General features: G+C 39.2%; 2 long non-coding RNA genes across 4 annotated transcripts in view; one reads left to right on the top strand and one right to left on the bottom strand.

Moving 5' to 3' along the window:
- LOC103140425 (uncharacterized) overlaps positions 1–6,799 on the top strand; it is a 31,780-nt gene extending 24,981 nt beyond the window's left edge. For both annotated transcript variants that reach the window (XR_001662578.1, XR_001662577.1), the window contains 2 exons: positions 53–4,924; positions 5,111–6,799. This is a non-coding gene — a long non-coding RNA (uncharacterized LOC103140425). The remainder of the gene's footprint in view (positions 1–52; positions 4,925–5,110) is intronic.
- On the bottom strand, positions 524–15,200 carry LOC107836632 (uncharacterized). 2 transcript variants are annotated; one of them, XR_001662574.1, is made up of 4 exons: positions 13,996–15,200; positions 11,766–11,827; positions 11,561–11,652; positions 524–610 (listed from the first exon to the last, which is right to left on the bottom strand). It is a non-coding gene; the product is annotated as an uncharacterized LOC107836632 (long non-coding RNA). The 2 variants fall into 2 exon arrangements; XR_001662573.1 differs by lacking the exon at positions 524–610 and adding an exon at positions 7,920–10,622 and having other exon boundaries at positions 13,996–15,196.
- Positions 15,201–23,277: the final 8,077 nt, after the last annotated feature.

The following is a 23,277-nucleotide window of genomic DNA, read 5'->3' as shown; positions in this document are numbered from 1 at the left end:
GAGATCCCCTCTGCCTGATATTTCAGTTTTGTTTTTGTTTTTTTCCCCTCAGCTGTTTTCATGTCTAGCTGGAAGTTGTCATCGTTAGTTTGCATAGAGATACGATCCTCTCATCACGCCCTGATCCCAGCTCCAAGGGCAGCGGGTGGTGAGCTTTAAAACTTCATGTTTGTAAGCTGCCGCGGGAGAAATGACACATTTACGATGACGGTTGCAGGCCAAACAGTCTGCACAGATGCAGGCGAGCAGAGGAGTATGCCGCTCCTGTGTGGGGCCATAACGCCGCGTAGGGTGCCACACTCACCTACCACCGTTTGATCGTGGTGGGCTATTCTCATGTAAATGTATGTTAATCAAGACCCAAAAAGAGATTGGCTTAATCGGATTGCTGGTTATGGCTTTGTTTTCATTTTTGCCTCCATAACTGGAGAATGCGTCTGAAACAAAGAGCGGCATTGTGAGCCAGTGATTACTCTCGCAGCATATTTTCACCAACAGACAGGTTCTCTGCAGGGACTTCCATGGCGATTGAACTTGTCTACGATCTCACCTTTCAACTCGGGTCTTGTTCGTTTGAGTCAACATGAAGGGACGCCGCGTGGCTTGGCGTCTAGAGTTTTAAACAAATCAATAGACAGCCAGACCTAAGCTTAAGGTGAAACTATGACGTGATGTTACATCTGTAATTGCAAAAAAAAATAAATAAAAAAATACCCTCCTGTGCTTTGATCAAAAAGCAATTTAAATACAACTAGATTACTTTACATTGTCAAGTGTGATTGTAATGAGGGCCACAGCAGCTGTCGAGTGACTGACTTGTGCCACATTGCCTTGGGTTTTCCGTGACGGATGCCCCTGCCAGTGCCAGTGCATTTCTGCCTGCCAGCAGGCCTTTAATCCCTCCTAATGGGGGTTGTCATCTCACCGCTAATTTAAATGCTCCAACCACGAAGCTCCCCCACCTGGCCGAGCTAATCCCAGCGCGAAGGCCTCCTCCCTCCCTCCCCGCAGCTCGTCGCCTCGTTTTTACCCGTTTTTTTTGGGGGGCCTCGGGGCCCCGGGGCCTGACCACCCTCCTACACAACAACAGCATCTTTCAATCATCTCTCCCTGATTGTATTAATCTTATCTGTGTTTAATTACATTTTTTTAAGATTATTGCTGTATGCCATCTTTGCACACTGTGGGAACCACAGAGGGCTGCTCATTTCAAATGCATTTTCATTTGGGCACAAATCCCCAATCAAAGACTGCCAGAAATCATAAAGAAGGCATTTTCTCATTGATGGGGGGAGTCATAAAGTTGATGGTATAGCCTATAGTTGAGTTGGTTATAGCACTACATTATCATTTATTATGTATGCATGCAGTAGATTAAATCTACAATAAAGTCAGTTTGTCCATGTGCTGGACTTCTTTAATATATTTTGATGTTAATGGTGTGGTAGAAATGTTTTAAAGTCCTAAATGTTCAGGTTTATAGATGGATATTAATTATATATGTTTTTGGTGGAGTAGTTATATTACTTCTTTTCTGTGTTGTACTTTTTTTTTTAGCTTCAAACAGACCACCTTGTGCTAATTTGTACCTAGCTTTCTCACCAGCTTTGAAAACACATGATAGAAAATCATTTTCATTCATCAAGTTACTCTTTTCTGTAAGAAAACACAGTTTTTGAAAAATCATTAAATAAAATCCACCCGCTGAAGTGAATTTGAATAGCTGAGGAGTTATAATTCCTCATATCTGAGATTTGAGAACTAATATGATTACTTGTCATCCTTTTTCATTCAAATGTTAATCCACCAACAAATTGGAAACTGATATGCTATGGCTTAAGTACATGCACAACAAATATTATGTTGGCAAAAATAAGATTTAAGTAGGGACACATTGAGAAAGAAGCAAATAGACTCAGATCACTTCTATGAAGTCTGCATCTGATTATCTACAAACTGCAGACAAGCTAATAGTCAGCATTGACTTCTTAGGAATGAGACGAGACAAGATTCTTGAAGAAAACTTTTGAAGTCTAACAAACCTTATTCACATTTTGTTTACTCAAACATAACAGTTTTGTTAAAAAAAAAAAAAACTGTCAAACAAAATGGAATAAGCTAAGCAGCTCAAAAACCAACACATTATGACCCTTTAAAGAACAGATTTTCAAGATGTCAATGACATTTATCAGCATGGAAAGGGTTACATAGCCGTTTTTAAGGCTTAAGGACTCCAATGACAACAAGTGGAAGCCGCATGAGGCATGAAACAATGGTAAACTGTCCAAGAAGTGTTTGACCTACCAACATAAATTCGAATGTGTATTGATGACACTTCCGGGAGGTCAACCAGGACAACATCTAAAACACGAGAAAATTTTAACTTGACTTGGTCAAGGTAAAGGCTTATGACTAGAAGGAGACAGACAGACAGCTGTCAAAAGTGAAAACCACTGCTGGCCAAACATAATGCAAATGCCCAGCACAAAAGAGCAAAAACACATTTTTGAGCAAACATTCTCAGAACACATGAGATAAATATGGACCTTTTCAGAAGCTGTGCTTTCTGTTACATCAGGTGTAAAACTAGGATATCATTTCAGAAAAAGGACACAATTCCATTGATGATTGTTTTGAGTTGCTTTGTGTTTTTTTTTTTTTTGTTTATTTGTTTGTTTTGAAGTGGTCTAGACAAGGTCTGTGGCTTAAATAAACCACAGAAATGTTATAGGCTCAATAAAAATGATCACAGATACTTGACATACTAGTTGCTGGTGTAAAAGGAACACAGACAGTTATTCGGTTAAGGGGGTAATTACTTTTTGCACGAAGGGTCTGAATTGCTTATATGGATTCCTTCCCTTTATCAATGAAATTGGGCTTTTTCTTTCACTCTGGGTATTTTTGTCTGATTTTAAACTTCTGAAGATGTTGATGTGTTGCAATAAAACAAAAATGGAACACATCTGCAAGAGAGCAAATACTTCTTCACAGCTCTGTGTGTACGTGTATAACTTCCAATTAAATATATTGGATTAACACTTCACCTTTTCGTCAACAGCACTATGCAATTGAGAATATCGCCAAATGCAAACGAAACCACTAGAGTAGAGCGTGACAACGTCAAAAATCAAACACTTGATAACAGCATTTGATTAAATGCATTAAGGGTCTCCTCCTCATTAAGAGCTTGAACAATGAAATAGCATGGTCTGACATTTTTACATTTAATAATTTACAAACTTTTCTTTTGTATGTTTTAGAGGTAAAAACAACTTAATGCATTTAGACACCGAAGCTTTTATGGAACATTTGGAAGGCTTGTGATCCGAGTATTTATTTTCTGTACTTGAGGTAAATTGCACACCAACACCGACGATCAGTACGCTGATCGGTTTTGTTGAGCAGAAGAAGAAGTGCTGCAGGGCAAGCTCAAGCAGGTGCACCTAATTAACTGGAGGCTAATTTGAAGTCGGTACAACATGCCTTCGGACTTCCTCTTGACATGTTTGGGAAGACGTGTCGGTCCGGAGCCACATTAAGATGGTAACCAATAAGGGTTTTGTGCCCACACTGTCACGATTTCCAAATGCTGCCTAATGAGGCCGTGATGGCTGAGGATGATTGCAATCAGTGACACGCATTTTTCTTCTCTCACAAGCAAACAATCAGCCATCTGGTCAGACGAGGACTATCGTTTTGGGTTCTGTTCTTTTGTCATCCGTCAGTCACTGCCTTGGTTAGGCAAACTTGACAACAACTGCAATGTTCTTGAGTTATTACAGCCGGGTCTTCTTATGATTACCCAAGGTGTGACAAATGTGCTTCAGGAAGAAGGAGTCGCTGCTTAATGTTCCGTCGTGCGGCACAGACACGCCACATTCGCTGCTCATGTTTTATCAACAGAATGCCCCATCGTGAATGTGAAGGTGTTACACAAACTGTGTGGCAGAATATTTACATGCAGTGGCACAAAATTCTACCTGCAACCCAGAACGCGCATCAGTAATGGTTTTATGCTGTGACTGTGAGGCTTGTAGCAATCAGCGGGACATTGTGTTCCACTTTAATACAGAATGGGGGGTGACGGCACACACAGAGCTGGATGATGATTCTTTTTTTTTTTTTTTTCCTCTGTGAATATTTGGAGGTAAATTTTAAAGTTGCCTCGCAGTGTTATCCCTGGGGGTGAGTTAAACGGCTGTGTAAAGTGCTGCCAGGGGAAGGGCTGGAGGGTGTCTTGTAGCTTTACCTGATCCAAGGACGGCAGGTTCAACCGCCTGACAGGGGGCAGCAGAGCTGATTAGTTAGACATTTTTCAAAAAAAAAAAAGATTTGATGTTCAAAGGTGCTGCACCTGAAAGGAGGTGACATCACACAGAATTACATGCACGTTATTGTTAACACTTCAAGTGGCAGTGTAAAATACACGTAGCAACAAGTTCTGCTCATTTGAATAATTTCAAGAGTGCAAATACAGATATGCTTTTTTGGGGAGTGTTCAAAGAAGGACATGAAGGCGTAACATTCGTTTGATTTCAAGTATCTAATATCTAATAATGCACAGGAATCTCACCTCATTTCAGGTGCAAAATTATTGGGATTTTATGCGATAGACTTGGATACAGTGCTATCCATTAGGAAAGGAAGAAAAAAGCTACAATTTAAGCATTTTTTTTTTACAACCAAAATTCTTAAATGTCTGGTAAGTGTTCTCAAACCCCTGTGTTGATATATGCAAACAATATTTTGCTGCAACTGCAGTATCTCTCCATCAACTTTCCATAGGCATACAAGTTATGAGGTTACCCACATCTTCCCATCAACTCTGACCAGATTGCCTGTCCCTGCTAAAGAACGGCATCCCAGTACAGTGCTGCCATCGCCGTAGTTCGTTTTGGGGTGTGATGCATTTTCACCACATGTAGGTTTTAACTTGTAGGCAAAAGCCTTTCTCTTTGTCTCACGTAATCAAATCTTTTCCAGATCTTCTATGTAGTTTGCGTCATGGGTCACCATTGACTTCAGTTGGCTTTCTATCAACAGTTATTCTTTTTGCCAAGAAGATCTGATTTGTGAAGTGGACCACTAATAGTTGTCTTGTCCTCAGATTTTCCAATGGATGGATCGCAACAGCTGCTCTGGAATTACCGTTGGCTTTCCTTATGGTTTCTTTTCTCTTTGAGCCTCTAATTTCCTGAATTGTCAGTCTAGTTGGATGACCATGTTTTTGTAGGATGTTGCAGTTCTTCCATGCACTTTAAATTTTTGGCCATGTGAAATATTCAAAGCTTTTGATTTTATTTTAGAGCATAACCTTGCTTCAAACCTCTCCTCAACTTTATAAGTCATCAATCTAATGTATTGCATGAATCTGATATTCTCCATCACAGAACAGTGTATGCACGCTTACATTAAATCACACCCAGGTCGTCTCTTATGTGAACATGTGCCAGAGCTTCTGGAAAATTTGTCAAAAAAATATTTGAAATGTATCTCATTATAATTCCATTTCATAATGCTGTACCACTTTGTGTTGGTGTAAATCCACATGAAAAACAAACAAACATTAAAATATATCAAAGTTTATGGTTGCAAAGTGCCTAAATGTGGAAAAAACATCCAGCTGCCATGAATGCTACAAACCACTGCACACCCCGCCATGACTGCAGGCTGGTGTAGAAAATCAACATAGGACGTTCCAAATAAAATCCACAGCTCTGGGCCCTCTGTGTGTGCCACCGAGGCCATTCGCAGATCTGATCACTTGCAAAGCTCCATTACCAAGCGTTCAGCCCCGACAGCGGAAGAGGAGCCCCGTAATGAGTCACTTCCACAAAGCATCACTGATAAAAGGATTAACTAATTAAATTAACAGAGCAAAGTACTTTATAACTGTTAATTATGTCACTCCCTTGGCTGCTCTGGGCCACTAGCACCCTTTGTTTGAAAGCCCCTTGTCTGTCCTAATTGACCTCTGGGGAGCTTTTGGTGTGTGCATACGTATGTGTGCGTGGGTGTGCATGTGTGTGGTGGTGGAGGGTGTCTTGCACAATCAAATGGCAAGAATAAACAAACTGACAATTCACTTTGGTCCTGAGTAACACTTCACTTTGGTAAATGACACTGAATGTGCCTCATGACAGTCTCCTTAGAGATCCCGTTGGCTCTTTCCCCTTTATGGGGTACATTTTTAAATATTTTTTTCTGAATCCACTTGCAGAATTGGGGAGGGGGCGGAAAGCACTTGTGGGAGAATCTACATGTGGACAACATTTGTCACACAAAGTCCATCTCTTGAAACACAATGCCGGAGTGCGAGATGGGGCTTTAAGGGACACCACAGAGGGTTTGTTTTGTTAAGACGCCCCATCTTTTAGACTTTTCATGCCATCACAAGGAGGCAGCGGCAGAACCCCTTTTATTCTTGATGGTGTCTCCTCTAATGCGTGGCCAATCACATTATTAGTCAAAGGGCTAATATATGTGACCTGATCTGCCATCCATTCCCGCCTGAGCCAGCTCTGTCTTTTCCCACTTGTTCTTTTTAACCCCTTTTCTTCTTCCATTGCGCTTGGCCACCAAAGTCCTAATGACACCCTTGACAAGCGATCCATCAGTTGGCAATTACAACATCTGTCATCATGACAAAGATGGCTCCTCCACTCTCTTTTGGGGGTAACTCTTCCTTCCCCTTGAATGTGTCTTGGTTTTTAGGGGGAGGAGGGCGGGGCAGGGATGCGGAGATTGTGGGGGTTTAGTCACTTTGTGTAGTAAAAAGGGGCCGCCCCACAACAGAGACAGACATGTTGACAGCAAACACAAACACGGCAAAACAAATGGTTCACGCCTACCTCTTTAGATTTCCATTCAAATGTACTCCACAACTCTGTGAAAGTGCTCTATCTTCTATAGAGGGAAGAACCTACCAGCTGCCATCGTCTCTCCTCGCTACAAAGAGGACCTTTCACTCGGGAACAATGAGAGGGCTTCTCTTTTCTCTTGGCACAGAGTCTCTGCTCCACCATGTTTAATTTCAGTAGCCATAGATCAATGCTGAACAACACTCCAGAAGTGATGGGACTATCTGAATCGGCACGCAGGACTTTTGTTAACATTAACAAACATGCATTCAAGCAGTGACCGAGCCATAACCTGGAGCCGCCAGTGTCGCAGTCAGACTCAGTCTGAGCGTCTACCGAGTTCTCAGAGAGGCACCGAAATCTGTCGAGGTGGTTTAAGGGGAATAAATCCGGTTTCAGGTGGATACATTTGCAGATGATGCCTTTCATGCTATCTTTTCTGCAACTCAGTGGGTGGAAGGTGTGGGACTTTGCTTTGCTTTTCTTTCACCCCTTTAAGTGGAGCCACCGGATAGATGGCATGACATCACGGGCCAAGCCGGCAGCACAATGCAAAGGTCACGCGGCCCATTGATCTAGGGGGCCCCTGATAGAAACCCCCTGTATTATGGGTCTGCGCACGCGGAGCCTTACACACACTGAGCCATAGAAACAGACCACAAATGGAGCCTTGTTGTCTCCCCATTGAGGGCCTGCAATCAGCGGATTTACACTTTGATGTGGAGCTGAGGAATAAAGCCTTTTTGAACACTGACCTTTATCGACTGATGGATTAAAATCCATAGCCTTCTCTCTCACTCTGCAAAACTACATATCTGTGTTACAGTCCACTTTGCCTGAGCATTTCTAAGGTTAACCCTTTTCAATGCTATTTCTGTGCTCAGATGGAACAAGGAAAAAAGAAATAAAAACTGGTCACCACAACAGTTATAGGGAAAGCACCCAGCTTCATTTAGACTTAGAGGTGCTACGATAATTAATTGTTTGTAAAAAAAAAAAAAAACCCTAATCAGACTTTAAACACAGCTTTTCCACATTTCCTCACCATCTGTCATGTAACGCTTTTGTTATTTCTTTAGTAAGCATTTTACAAAATGTGAAGGTTTCAAAATCATCACACGATTCCTATGGCTTAAATGATGTCAGCAAAAGTCCTGCAATAGCTGGAGTGATGCAGTAATAATGCCCTTACCCCACCTGCTGCAGTACACTGCAGGTCAGCTGGCTGATAGAAAACTGTAGTCAGCCGCTGCATAAAATAAATATACATTTAGCTGTTTGTTGATATTTCTAGTGGTAAAAAATAATGACGTTGAAATTAAAGGAGAGTTATTGAGGTAAATATGTGTCTTGAAAGCAGTTGTCTTGAATTGTATTGTTGCCATTTATTTTCTCTGGTCTATTTTTTTTTATTTTCCCCCCATAAGAAGAGAATCTTTTTCCGTGCTTCTGGGTGTCCTTCCTCAAACTTTTCACTGTGGTTCACTGGAATTCTGGACCATTTTTCTTGACATAACTTGTGTAACTGATTCATGTTTGTAGTCCACCTTGATCGCAAGCATCTTTTCACCTTTTGCATAGTGTTTTATTTTCATTTTTTTACTCAACGGTATGATCTTCAAATCTTTGTATCTTCATTAGGTTTGTTGTGGAAGAGAAAAATAGATTGTGCTGCTACAAAAACAGTTGTCTCATGTTGGGGAAAAAAATAAAAAATACTTTGCAGATGTGCATTGGTTTCATTGCAGTTTCTATCACACACATGCCAAATCAAATTGAAACCAGTGGATTTTGTTTTATCCTTGAGGCACTGGGTTCCTTTTGATTGTCTCCAAAACTAAATCTTGTGTTTGCTATTTCTTCTCTCTGCTGTTCTCTGGGAAATAGAATCTGTCCCTCATGTGTTCACTGTCGGGCAAACTGGATTTTATGTGCCCATTCAGACACATGCCAGTGTCTGCTGAAATCCACTAAAGAACAGTTAACAACCACCTAATGTCACGGCGGACCAGCAGTCTTTGCCCTGTGACACACTTTAAAAATCCAGCAGCCATATCCACTTAATTCAGTCTGTGCTTTAGGGAAGGCCCATCAGAGAATTGTTGAGACCGCATGCAGTGAGTCAACCATCAGCATTAGAGCGCATTACCACCAAGCCACAAAAATACACTAAGGTCTATTTCCCACTAGAAAATGCTGCATTACAAGCCTTTCCCAGAGCTCCTTTAAGTGCAATGAGCATTCAGGTCTCTCGGTTTGCTGCCGGCGATACAAACCCACAGCAGCACCCAGTTGATTTCTGATAACGGAGTTGTATTCAAGCAATTATTGCATCTTGTATTTGCTGGCCCACCTTTATTTGTTAGCTGAGCAGTCGCAATTTACAAATCCTCACTGTGAGTCTAAAAAGGTTTCGGAGCCGCGCCGATCTCGAAACCGCTCTTTGTTTTCAGTTTGCTGCTGTCAAGGGTCTCCAAAGAAAACAATTACATCACAGCACAACAAGGCCCAGAGTATACAACAATGACAAGAGCATTGTGCCTTCAGGCAGAAAACACTTAATACACCAGAGATAGGGGAGTGGGCGGAGGGGAGTATTTTCTGCTCAATGAGCATAAGGTACACGGTTGGTTCAGACAAATGGCTTAAAGACAAGAAGGTAAGTTGAGAAAAAAAAAAAAAGTACAATTTCATGAAATATGTATGGGGTATATTTACCGAAAAGCAACCACAACAAGCAGGTATCTTTAGGGAATACAGGAAGAGATGTAGTGCTTGTTTGACTGACAAGCACTGGGTGAAGATGTACATGAAATGTTCTCATTGAGTTATAAAAGCTTATATACCTCAAAGAATCTTTTCAAATTGTGTTGCACAAAAATTACTAACTTTTGTTTTTGTATGTAGTGCATTATCTTTAAGTAAATTGAAAAGAACACATGGTCCTTAAAGATTTTAACAAATTAAGATCTGAAAAATGGTGTGTGGATTTATATCCAGCCCCTTTCAGTCTTAACGCTTCCAATTAAAATCCAGTTCAAGCAATTGCCTGCAGAAATCACCTAATTAAGTGTCTCACTATAAATAGAGCTGGTTTGTGGAGGCCTCAGATATTTGTTACAGAACATTAGTAAGCAAGCAGTATAACGAAGACCAAGCAACATGGCAGATGGGTGCAGAGAAAGTTGTGGAGAAATGCAAAGTAGGTCAGGTCAGGTTATAAAACAACATCCTAGGCTTTGAAGATCTCACAGAGAACAACTGCAAAACCTACTAAGACGCTGCTGCTGAGCTCAAGTAAGGGGATCTGTGGACAGAACAGTTAGTAGTGGTGTGGATTCCAAGCTTTCTAATGATGTCAAACAGGTAGAAGTAAAAAATAAATGAAAGACATTATTCAATTTGAATATCAGCACACTTGTCCCACACTCGTGCACAAGAACTGGCAGTTTACCACTTACCATTGGACCTGGTATGTTAATCAGGTGTGAGTTTTTCCTCAACCATCAAAATGGCTCAGATTTACTCTGTAAACAGGCTGAATTCAAACATAAAATTTACAATTTCAAAACTATACAAACTGCTATTTAAATTAGGGGTTGATTTCTTCATGACTTCAACTAGCACACACAGCAAAAAAAAAAAAAAAAAGAAACAGCAATCTCTATTTTCTTAGAAATGTACAATTTGTACATCTTTCATCGGTTTCTGCTCTAGCAACTTGTTCCTGGTTTTGTCATGGTGCATTACAACTTCAATCTGTGGAGGAAAATTAATGAATATCACTCCGAAGGCATCATCTCAACAATGAGACACGACAAAGTCCAGATGTAAATCTAACTGAAGATCATCTACAAGACTTGAAAGCTGCCATTCACAGTTTCACAAAATGGACGCAGTGACATCACCTCCCATACCTTCATGAAATGCAGAACTTATAAAAGAGCTATGCAAATATTTTACAAACTAAATACATATTGAAGAAACTTTGAAACAAAACCCTTTAACTGTAAACCAGAACGTCTGTGTCTGTGAACAAGGTGGACTAAACTATGGAAGCTTAAGACAAGATTCTCTAATGCTCTCAAGCACAGACTAACAAGCATTCACTGCCTCTTCCTCATCCGTCTTTTCGCCTTGGCCCCGCTCCTGAAATCTTTCCCCCCGCAATTCTAGAAATTCCAAACTTTGCCTACCTAATTTTACAGCATATTTCCTTGCCACAGGAGGTGGTTATGACAAATTAGAAGTCTACAAATGCTCTGATGGTGTAAAGGCTCCAGCTGTCACCGGGGAGATGGTGATCAGGTTTCCAAGCTGCATGGTCTCTTGGCGCCACAAAGAGTTCCATATGGTCATCCAAATGCTGCACCTAAATCTGCTCCCAATCTCCACCCCGGAGCCGAGCGCTTCCACTGAATTAGTGACAGGGGCTTCGAAAACATGCGAGGCAACTGACAACAAAATTTCTCTGTCTCTCGTGAGGGGAATATATTTTTATTCACAAAGTGCAAAAAGTAAGATTATGCAATCAGTTTTTGTTGTGTTGTGATAAGCCAGGGACAAAGTCTTCATTCAGTCCAGTCCACACATGTGCATAGTTAATTTCCATGCATGCAGGATGTTGGAAAAAGTGTAAAAAGAAAAAAAAAAAAAAAAAGAAAAAAAAACATCTTAATCTTGTTAATATTCCTTACCAAATCTGTCATCCCACTTGCACAGAACATCGCCCCCATCCCGTCATGCGCCTGTCATTGCCGGGCAGCGAAGATGCAGGAGGATTGCTGATCTATAATTAACCAGTGGGTCGGTGTTGATGTCATTGACACAGCGTGGCAGAAGAAGGTGGCAGTGCCAAGGCACCTGTTGTTGTCAAGCGCGGCATCTGATGTCATTACCTACCCAGCCGGAGTGTCGATGTCCCCGCTGGGCTGCGAACTGTCCAAGCTAGCAGCAACACTCACCTTTCACACATAGGCAAAAAAAAAAAAAAAAAAAAAAAAGACACACACAAACATCATCCACTGTCATCTCGTCCTTTACATAACCAGCTTTGACGGCTCTAACACCTAGAGGGCAGAGATCTGCACGGAGTTTCAATTACGGCTAATGATATTTTGATGATAGACGGTTAACTTATGCAACTACATCAGTATGTAGCTGTACAAATATCTGGAGCAATATCCACCACGGCGAAATATAAATAAGGGTTCGAAGACAGCACTCTGAGAATGTTGGCAGTCTCACAGCTGAAGCAGAATGTGTCTGGTGGGGAAAGTGGGTAAGTTTATCACAAGAGAAGAAAATCTTAAAGCTACTAACAGGACATTTCTGTAAAATCCTTCAAACTCATTTCAGAGGATCTTTATCACCAACCAAACTTTCCTCAGACTGATGTCAATGGTTAGTAGGTAGAAGACGTATTCTACTTACGCTATGTCAGCAAAATGGGGTAACACAAGGTGTCCTAACTTTTTCACACAAAAGTAGGTCTGTTTTCATAAAAAAAACTAGGATTTTTAATCCAAAATGTGTCTCTCTAAACCTTAGCATCTTTTCTTTGATGTCAGTTTTTACTAAGCAAGTTTTTTCACACTTTAAATCATAAGTAATGGAAATGAACCAACTAAATATTTGAATTATCCAGAATGTCAAGTCGTTTTCTTCAGAAAGACATATGTCTTGAATAATCTCAAAAAAAAGATTTAAAAAAGTTTGGCGGGCTCTTAGTTTCATTCGGAGAAAGTGTTTGTGGAACACAGTGTTCTGTACGGAGGAAGCAAGAAAAATTAGCCGAACTTTCTCAGTGAGACATTGTGACCTTTCCAGTGCAATATAATTTAATGATGTGGAAGCTTTTCCAAGCAGATCGAAATACCGGGACCAGTGCTCCGACAGAGAGTCCCAAACTGACAGCCCAAACTGATTTTCAGGCTGACAACGCTCGTGAATACGCACATTACGATATTTCCCTCCATAACCACACACTCAAACGCACATCAGTGCATCATGCTATAGTCATTCATCGAGGTTTGTTTGATCTAAATTGTTAGACCTATTTTTTTGTTTGTTTTTGTTTTGGTTTTTGCTTATCTGTGGAGCTACAGAACATGCATAACTTCTGTTTGTTTCCACGTAAATCTAAGTATTAAGGAAACCAATAACGTGCCTACACTTACAATCTCATTATTTCATGAATCACTATTGTGGACTTATGTATCTCTAAATAAACAGAATTGCTATCCAGAGACTTGATTTTGTTTTTAAAATCTAATAACCCAAACTGTGAAGCTAACAAATCCCGTGCCGTAATATGGTGAGTTTTTTAAGACTGAATGCTCCCCAGACAAGCAATAAAGACGCAGCAGTGCCACACACTATTGATTTAGTTTTATAATAATCCAGTGCATCTTTATTCACTGAGGGTGGTTGGAAAAAAAAAAAAAAAACTTTCTTTTTTTCTCTCTCACACACACACACACACACCCCCACACACACACACACGCACACACACACACACACACACACACACACACACACACACACACACACACACACTTCTCCATGAGAAAATGGAAACATCACTGTGCCAGTAAGTGAATTTTAGGCTTCTGCTTTTGGTTCAATCAGCACAGTGAGATTTGATTTATAATAAAATGGAATTGTGTTTACCGTGTTTGTATAGTATAGTTTGTATATTTCAATTTTGATGTTGTTTATCAATAGCTTAAAATGGATGTGGATGCTTACGTTGTTGTACAACAACAGGAAAACTCATTCAAAATTGTCTGGAATCATCTGTTTGTTTAGACCAACTTTATTAGCTCTTAAAATCGGGATAGTCGTGTATTTTTGAAGTGTGAGTTTTGAGCTTTTATATCAGCGTACGTGTATGACGCCAAGTTGCACAAATGCCATGTCAAAACACTGAGGAAAAACAGCTACAATTCAGTCCTGTACAACTGCTGTGTAACTGAATCAGTCCAATACAATACAATGAGATCGACCAATATAAATTTAATGATAGATACATTTTTGATTCCACATAATACAAAGTTTCAGTTTGCTTTAGTGACTGGTAAAACACTCTCTAAAAGGAAGAGAAACTAATCGCATCAAGTTCATGACTTACCAGTAATCCCTCATCCTGAGCCAGCATTTGGCGACAGTGGAGAGGAAAACTCACTTTCAGCAGGAAGAGACCAACAGCTCCAGCCGTGACTTGCAACGAGAGGAAATAAAAAAGAGAACAGAGTTAATGGGAGCACTTGCTCTGGCCAATATATGTTTTTCGGACTTTCTGATCTATTATCTCAAGTTATCATGAAATACAGGAAATACCTTTGTATTGGGAGACATGTAGAAATGACTTCATGGAAAATTTGAGTTAACTTTTTAGTTTCCCTTGGCCATTATCTGGTGCGGCACTATGCAGTATAGTATTTCTTCGGGGAGCTGGCAGCCTTTTCATTAACGTCCCATTGAGGGAAAACCCAGCGTCCCCTGTGACTGCATGTCAATGACTGTCAAGGATGAGGGATTTGAGTAAATTTCCCTTCAGTAATGGGAATATTATAAACCCCAGAGACCGACAGACATTCAGACAAGGAGAGTAGCAGGAAATGTCTTAATCTCCACTGACTCTCTTTTGGCCCAGATGCCTATGCTCTTTTGACAAGAACATGTGAATGTACCAACCTACTCACGCATGCCTGCATACATGTATGTTCAGTACATCTGGATTGGGTTGCAGCGACCGAACAGGCTGCTGGATGTGCAGCATAAGTGACATGCGTGGGTGAAAGCAGGACTCCAGTACACCGTGGTGTGGCCTCTCCATCACTGCTTCTACTGGCTTGACAGGCCCTGGCTCTGGGGCCCGTCAGGGTCTCACAGAGTGCACTCAAACTGTGCACTGCTGAGGAAGGGATTCTGTAGCCTTATAATGAATTACTCACTCACATCACCTGTCCAAATAGATTCTGTTGACCGGCATACTCTAACACCCTTGTAAAAGGTAATCATGCAATCTCAGCCAGGATCATCTACACATGGGATGTGAAGAGTTTGTTTGAGGCTGACTGAAATGTTAATATTTATTGGTCATTTCTCTGCACTTCTATGATTAGTAAAGGACATATTGAGTTACTGTGTCTTGCAAAAGTGCTAATTGATGTTTTCTACAGTTTTTCACGTAACAACATAAATCACTATTGTTTTTTTTTAGATTTTAAGATTTTAAGTTATAGACCAAATACAGAACACAATGTAACTATAAAGTTGAGGGGAAATGACACGATTTTATTATTTTTTTTAGAAATAGCAATCCTAAACATTTGGTGTGTCCTAATCAATGTTTTCTCTTCTTTTTGTATTGAATTGTACTATTTAACTCCATCTACATAATCAGTTTCCCTCAGTTTTTTTTTTCTTTTTTTTATCAGTCAACTTGTTAAAATGTCATCTTAGCTCACCATATCATATTCATTGTGTCCCCTATATGGCTTTTAGCAGACTGCAAACTGGATCTTCTAATGGTTCTGTTTTAACCACGGTTTCTTTCCCGCCACTGTTTCTTAAAGGACAGATTTGTGAATTTCATGACAAATAAATGTCAACAGATTCTTCCACTTGAGTCCATGTGTTGATCGGTTGCAGGACTAATCCATACCTCCTGAGCCAACACCCCCCAGGAATAAATTGCCCTCTGTTGGGAAATTGGTTAGACTTCACAGTTTTTAGAGTTATCAAAGTACAGGGGTTCTACACAAACACAAGCCACACTCTTTAAATTGATAATTGTAAAAAACAAAAAACAACAACAAAAAAAAACAAAAGCAAGTTTTAAAACCATGCATAATTTTCCTTCCTCTGTATAATTACACACAGCCTAGTGTTTAATTTAAATCCCAATAAAACACATTGAAGACTGTGATTTTAATGTTTTAAAAAATGTGCAAAATAGTGTGAAAACGTGGATACTTGCAAGGCACTGTAGCTAAAGCTTAAAGTTGTAAAGATATATCATGTCAAGTAGAACAATATAAGCAGCATTTTCATTTGTTTTTTTAACCATTAGCTTGGAAGAAACACCTTGTTGAAAAGGTGTTTTTACCTTCGCCGGATGTCTTAGTGACGCCGCTTTATTCCCTAACTAAAAAGGTCACAAGCCTCCGTCATTTACTTTTAATTCGGATGGAGAGAGGCTGCCGGTTTCATGCTGCTGGACACCTGCAGACACTGGTCAGGGCTGCACCCCTAATCAGCGTAATACATATGTGTCACATCCAATGACCCATGGGCTGTGTTCATAATAAAGGTCACTGGATGAGAGATTCTCTGTCCCTTCAGGTCCTTCTTAATGTGGAGCCACTGTAGCTTTTCGAAGCAAGTGCACTCTACTGACGGATAATGCAGCATGAACTCATTATGCACACATCTCAGCTGCTATCAAAGGACAACTTTGGTAAAGATGATAATTTTTTGTGTGTGTCCGTACAGCAAATTATATGAAAAAACGAAACAATCCCCCCTCCCCATTTATTTATTTTTTGTATGAAAAGCTATTTTATTTGTTATTGTTTTTTTTTTGTTTTTTTTTGGTCAGACAAGAAGTTTAATTTACATTCATGGGAGGCAACTTAACCATATATCTAAAAAGAACGTACATGCAAATATAACTCAACGAACCAAGTGGCGATTTTGGATGTAGAGTTTTTCTCTAATCAACCATGATTTAAACACAGTCCAGTGGGATGTTTTCATATAATTCTCATCAGCCTTAATCATAATATTATGGAACTTTTAATTATGAATTTGCATGCTTATATAATTGATTATACAATGCACAAATTATACATGCAGGCACAAATATAAACACACACCTACACACACACACACACACACACACACCCCTCACCAGTATTTGGTGAAATGTCCCTTTGTTGAGAAGCTGCTCATTCTCTGAAGCATCAACAAACTTCTGGATATTTTACTACTCTTCTTCAGGGTTAGAAGGGTTGTGCCCAAAGTTGTCATCATCTTTTTTGTTGTTGTTGTTTTTTTCTTTAATTTAGTGTTTTATATAGTACTTTTACCGTTGTAAAATGATTTTTTTCAAGGGTTGAATGATACTTTGTGAAATAGTATTTATGAAATATCAAAATGGATGCAGAATAAGTGTAATAATATTAACAACAGAGAAAAAAAAAAACACCTGTTAAAGGTCATTTTGATTTTACATAACAGCAGCTCTATTTTTTATCTCCAGTCTTTTAGTCCTCCATCTCTTTAACACAGTTTGTAATTTCCTCAAAAACCTTCTACATCAAATCCTGTATATGTTTTCTATAAGTCCAAGATAGCATTCAAAAAGTAGAGTTGAAATAGTTACAGAAAATTATGAATAAACACTTAAAGTATAAATAAATGTAGTAAAATTGTGTATATCAGTTGTCTGGTTTTCATCTATATTCTAGGGTATGAGGTTTTTCCTGTGTTTTTTTTTTTTTTTTTTGTTTTTGTTTTAGTTTTTGTCATCAGGATCTGCAAAACTCTATTTGCCCAATGTTAAGAGCAATGTGTTCATTTTGTTCTCAGACAGATACTGTACATCATTTTCAAGAAAAGCTGAAATGCATTTGCTTGTAAATAATAGCCATAGAGGTCATTTATTGATCTGCTGCTGAAGGGGACCTTAGGGGCATGTTAGGAAACCCCATTGTTGCTTGTCAATGATCCCTTTATGGCCTTGAACTCGACAAGTCTACTGCTATAAATCAAGGTTAAACTAGTCCTCTAATAGCAAATCAATGACGGTCAATAGATATCATGATGTGATTATAATTCAGGCAAGTAAACCATTAATCAAAACTTAAATGGGCTTTCTTTGGGAAAGCTGCAGTTTCTTTTTTTCTTTTCTTTTTTTCTGTTGTTACGGTTATATTTTGATGGAGAACCTTTTTCCCCACTCAGCTGCTTTTACTCTCTTGTAAAATGGCAAGGTCTTCCATTAGTTTAACTGAGGAGGTTGCTGAGATTTGAGAAAACAATGCAGAAGTTATATTGAGATAACCTTTAAACAAGAGCAGATATTTCACCTGCATTAAGATTACCCCAAGAGCAATCCACTTGTTATTTTGCTCTAAGCCTCCTCTATCAATGTGCATCCACACATTTGAAAGTAGCATCAGTCAGAGCTGTCTGCGATGCGGCTAAATGGAGCGCAGGGACATATCCATCCAACTATAACCTTTGCAGTACTGATATTTATGATAAAGACCATTAGGCATTTGTGAGTTGCTTGCGCAAGGGCTTTAAGGCTAACAACGCTCGTGAAGCAAGGCGCCATCCAGGGGTTTGCATGGCCGCCGGTGTCATCTGTCTGGGATGCAGCGGAGCCTCTGATGGAGGCGACGTTACCTGGGGAATTTCTAAGGGGTGATGATGCAAACGCTGTCTGAAAAACCTGCTGCTGTGGAAGCACAGGTGGGTAATAGGAGAGAGGCATGTTGTTTTCTCTTTCACATTCTTTGCTGCACTCATCCAGGGGCTTCAAGCTGACTGGACACTTCTGTATTCACAGTCCAGTTCCAAAAGATGGCCCAAAATATCCTCCTACAAGAGGATATTTTGAGCCATGTAGTTGAATTATCACTGGAGTGGCATTGTCGGCACTGGGGGACTAGTTTAGCCTTGGTGAGAGCAGCACTGTTAAACTGGAAACCGATCTGACTGTTGCATTTTCTTTTTAGACGCTTTAAAGCACAGACTGTCACGTATTGGAATTTGAGTGGACAAATCAAACTACAAAATTCTGATATTCCTCACTGAAATCCAGTGCAACAATCTACCAACTGAAAATGGGAAGACCATGGCATAACTGTAAACTACCAAGACTTGACAGTCCACATAAGATGACAGGATGTCCAAAGATAGGATTAATCCGAGAAACAGCCAAACTCTGAAGGAGCTGCAGTGATCTCCAACCAAGGAGGGAGACATTTATTGACAGTGCAGTTGTTAATTGCGCACTCTGCAAACTCAGACCTACGTAGAAAAGTGGAAGAGAAAAAGCTGTTGTTGACAGAAAATGATCAGAAGTCCAATTTGCCAGTTTTTCACAAGTAATGTAGTAGATGACATTGCGAACATGGGAAAGAGAGTTGCTCTGGTCAGAGGAGACTAAGATGTTAACCTACATGCAAACAGCATGTGTGGAAAAAAACCTGACATCTTCCCAATTGTTTAACTTGGCAGCATCATGGTGTGGGAATGCTTTTCATAAACAAGGGCAGTGGAACTTGTTAGAGTTTAAGGGGAACATGAGGAATCAACATGTCCTGGAAGAAATTCTGTTAGAGGCTTTATAAAAACTAGAAACTGGGGCGGAGATTCAGTTATCAGCAGGAAAATGACCCTAAACATATAGAACCATTGATGGAACGATTTAGATGTGGTAAAATTACAAAAAGTCCAGATCTATATGCAATGGAGAACCTGCAGCTACACTAAAGAGTTGATGTTCACAGTAAACTCTTGTATCACATTTGACTGGGCTTAAGCTATTTTGCAAAAATGAATTTGTTAAAAAAATAAATTAATTAATTAACCTCAACATATGCAAAGGTGCTAGAAACATATCCCAGCTTCAATTACAGTGAAAATATGGTAGTCAAGGAAAAACTCTAGGAGGGTGAGAATTAAAAACACACCACCATTTCTCATTCCCCTTCCATTTCACATATATGTATTGTTTTTAAATGATCAACTTTTAATGATCAACTAAAAGAAACCACAATAAGACACATTTTACAGTTTAAGGTTGCACCGCCACAAAATGTGAAAGTGTTCAATTGCACAGCATTGTGAGTCCATACATTATTTAACAATTCCTACTGGGAGACATGGTCATGCAGAACGTTGTTATTAAGCATGAACATTTCAGGCGGCATCAAAGAAACCTTAATCCAGCTCTTCAAATTGTGGGTCTCAATGCTAATGTGCAAAACATGAAAATCCAAAAACCAAATAAAATGTGTCCTATCTAATGCCATCAGCGGGGAATCCCTGGCTCTCATTTTGCATATTCATGGGACATCTACATTGTCGCCAAAGCCATTGTCCTTTGATTGCACGTGATAAAAGGCTATCTCATTTCACTCTTTTGCACCTTTCTAGAATATTCGGCCAACCTTCCAGACTCTGATTTGGCAAAATGTAATTGTAATTTATCTTTTTTTTTTCCTGCCTGAGGCGAAAATCTCTCAAGCCTGGGGCTGTTTGAAAAGCTGTTGGACACAAAGGCAGACCCTGGGAACTTTGCCCATGCAGTCAATCAGCCCGACACCCCAGAGCGATCACACCCCAAAATCACTTGATTTTTTTTTTTTCTTTTTCTGTTGTTGTTCACAATATCAAACAACTTCTCCTTTTCCATTAGGAACCATGTAAATAGTAATAAGGTAGTTTTGTCCTTTATTGTTTCTGTCTTTTGTTTGTGGAGATGGTCGGTGATACACGGAGTCTTCGTGGTCAGAGGCCGGGCAGTGGAGCAGACTTCAAAGGCCAACAGAGGTCTGTGACGGTGAATGCAGCTGGTGTCTGCTGGACAGAGCTTGAGGAAGGGATTCAGCTGCTCCGTAATAAAGATGCACAGGCGAAGGGAGTGTCTTCAAAGCCCAGTCAAATACACACAACCAAACAAAGACACCCCACCTCCGCCCCCCCAAAAAAAGAAACCCAAAAAGCAATGTTCTTGCAATAGTGTTTTTTTTTTTTTGCACCATAGTATCATGCAGCTTTTGCAGACAAATCATGAAATCCTGCTGCGTTTCTCTCCTTTCATCATCTCCTGTTTGCCTAATTTCTCCTATAATGGGTCTTTGAGCGGCTCTGAATGTGTCACTACATCTTTGCTTATGTGTTTTTGTGACAGTTTTGGTGGCTTCTGTGCAAATATAGCACACATGTTTTTAATATTCTGCAGGAGCTCTGCTGAAAGTGTCTCCAAGTGTGGATCAAAAAATAAAGGGGCATGTAAGTGTAGATTTTTTGGCAACAAGTTCACTAATTGATTCCACTCACTTTCTAGGTAAAAAGAACAAAAAAATAATAAATAATAATAAAAATAACAATAAAACCTAATATATATATTTAAATATATAATGTTTAAATGTGTTTAAGACCTATCCAGGGTGTACCCCGCCTCTCGCCCAAAATGTTTCACTGGAGATAAGAACCAGCACCCGTCCCAACTCCACCAGAGACAAGGGTGTACAGAAAATAGATGGATGGATGGATGGATGGATAAATGTATTTAATACATGTATATATTTTTAACTCTCCACATAAATACACACAAACAAAAATCTGCAAAGACTCTGCGTGACCGTTCTGGATTAATAGCAGTGATGGGTCATGGGTCAATATGAGATTCTCACAGTATGTCCTTGAGTAAAGATGATATGGCTTCACATCACTATGTTATGTAGAGAAATGCAAAATCAGAAAAAAAAAAAACATGAAGTAGAAAAAAAAAAAAAAACTTACATGAAGTAGAAAAGCTACAATTGTTGGCAGCAACAGGTTGGGAAGGGGCAGCACTATGCTACTATACTCCCCCCACGCCCCCCCCAAAAAAAGACCACTACAGAACTTCCTTTAGTTTTCCATTTAAATGACTTCAAATTGTCAAAATGCTACGACAGCACACTGTGGTGGTTTTAAAACCTGTAACTTCCAACATAAATTGCATGTGAGTGAACTTATATTCCTAATTCGACCCTAAGTTTATCATATACATAATGTATCTCCGTTCGATTGTTTGTGGATTTTAAGTAATTTTATTTAAATATGATTTTACTGCTGAGATTATTGGAGTTATTTGAATTAAGGTGAGTTTGAGCTCAACTCTGTTTACTACTAACAAATATAATTGTATGTAGTGCAGTAAGATATGTAACATTTATCCTCTTTATTATTTATGATTTCAGCTTCAAATCTCTTACTAGCATTTTGAAACCTATAATTCATGTGTACCTCTCCTGTCTTTTCCTCCTCATCATCATCAACACATCTCTCTCCCGTCCTTCAAACTAAACCAAACGTTAAGTATGTTCCTGTAAATATTTTTCCATGATTTTTTATTTTTATTTTTGTCTCTCGCCTTGCTGTTGACGTTTGATTTTTTTTTTTGTTGCCTCCCCTTTAGATCTTTTTTTGAAAGCTTTTCTTTTGCCCTTACTGTGCAAAAACAGACTAATGTATTGTCCCGCATTTGTCGCTATGCAGCATTTTTATTCACCAAAAGTGTCACAGGAGAAGAATCTGGAAGACAAAAAGGGAGGATTCTAGTGGCCTGTGGCGAAGGCCTGAGGTGATCCAGACAAGCTGCAAAAGTGTTGTAGAAAGAAATCTGAAAACTTAAATGTTTCTGATTTTAATGGTGATGTTGGTTCAATTGTAGATGATACAGATCAGATTAAGTGTTTGCTCTGCATATATATAGAAATTTAGAAATAAAGTAGCTAAATGTTTTGTTTTTGTTTTTTTTTTCTTCTATTTATCGTAACCTCAACTCATGTTAGGAAACTGTATTATTATGTTTTAAAACTCCCTGTGATCACAGTTCCAGAGTTAGCCTGTAGAGGGCATGCCAACGCAGTAATCTCGGTCAAGCTCAGTGTGAGTCCATGGACATACAATATCCTCAGCAGGAGGAAACACAGTGCGACTTTCATCTGTCTACAAAGGGAAGAGTTTTTTTTTTTTTTTTTTTTTTGGTTGAGAGAGATGAACAAAAAAATTGTTGCAACATTTCTTTGCTGATTTTACAACATTTTGCAGTGACTGAAACAACTACTGATATAATGCAACAGAATACAGAATGATGCTATGTTTTTTTTTGAGTAAGTGTGTGAATTTATTGAGATTATAAAAGCATGCATTAAAAATGTAGATCTGTCAAAATAACTCACCCAAATTAAACAAACCACTCATTAGAGTTACGTCTTCTTTTATTTAAAAAAAAAAAAATAAAAATCCTAAACGGGTTAGAGGTCCTGAATAAAACATGACTTATCTATTGCAATCGCTTTAATCGAGCCATTATTCATTGAACCATTTATTTATTACTCCATTCATCTACATAAATATTTAACTATGTCTTGGCATCTTTATGGACTGCTTGCTCTGCCGCTCAATTACAAGGAGCAGTGTCCTACCATGGCCATATGCCTTCTATCTGGTGACACTATATCTTCGCAATTTATGGATCCCAGCCTTGAGCAATATAATTTTGTTCCTTTTTATATAAATACAGATGTATTAATCTAGCCGTAATGACTGGCAACACCATATTTTAGCAGTTTCATTGTGTGTATATATATATATATATATATATATATATATATAT

Source organism: Poecilia formosa, unplaced genomic scaffold (genome assembly GCF_000485575.1).
Source record: "Poecilia formosa unplaced genomic scaffold, Poecilia_formosa-5.1.2 Scaffold71, whole genome shotgun sequence".
Lineage (NCBI taxonomy): Eukaryota > Metazoa > Chordata > Actinopteri > Cyprinodontiformes > Poeciliidae > Poecilia > Poecilia formosa.
The sequence above is the reverse complement of the archived record's forward strand: the minus strand, read 5'-3'. Positions and strand labels throughout refer to the sequence as shown.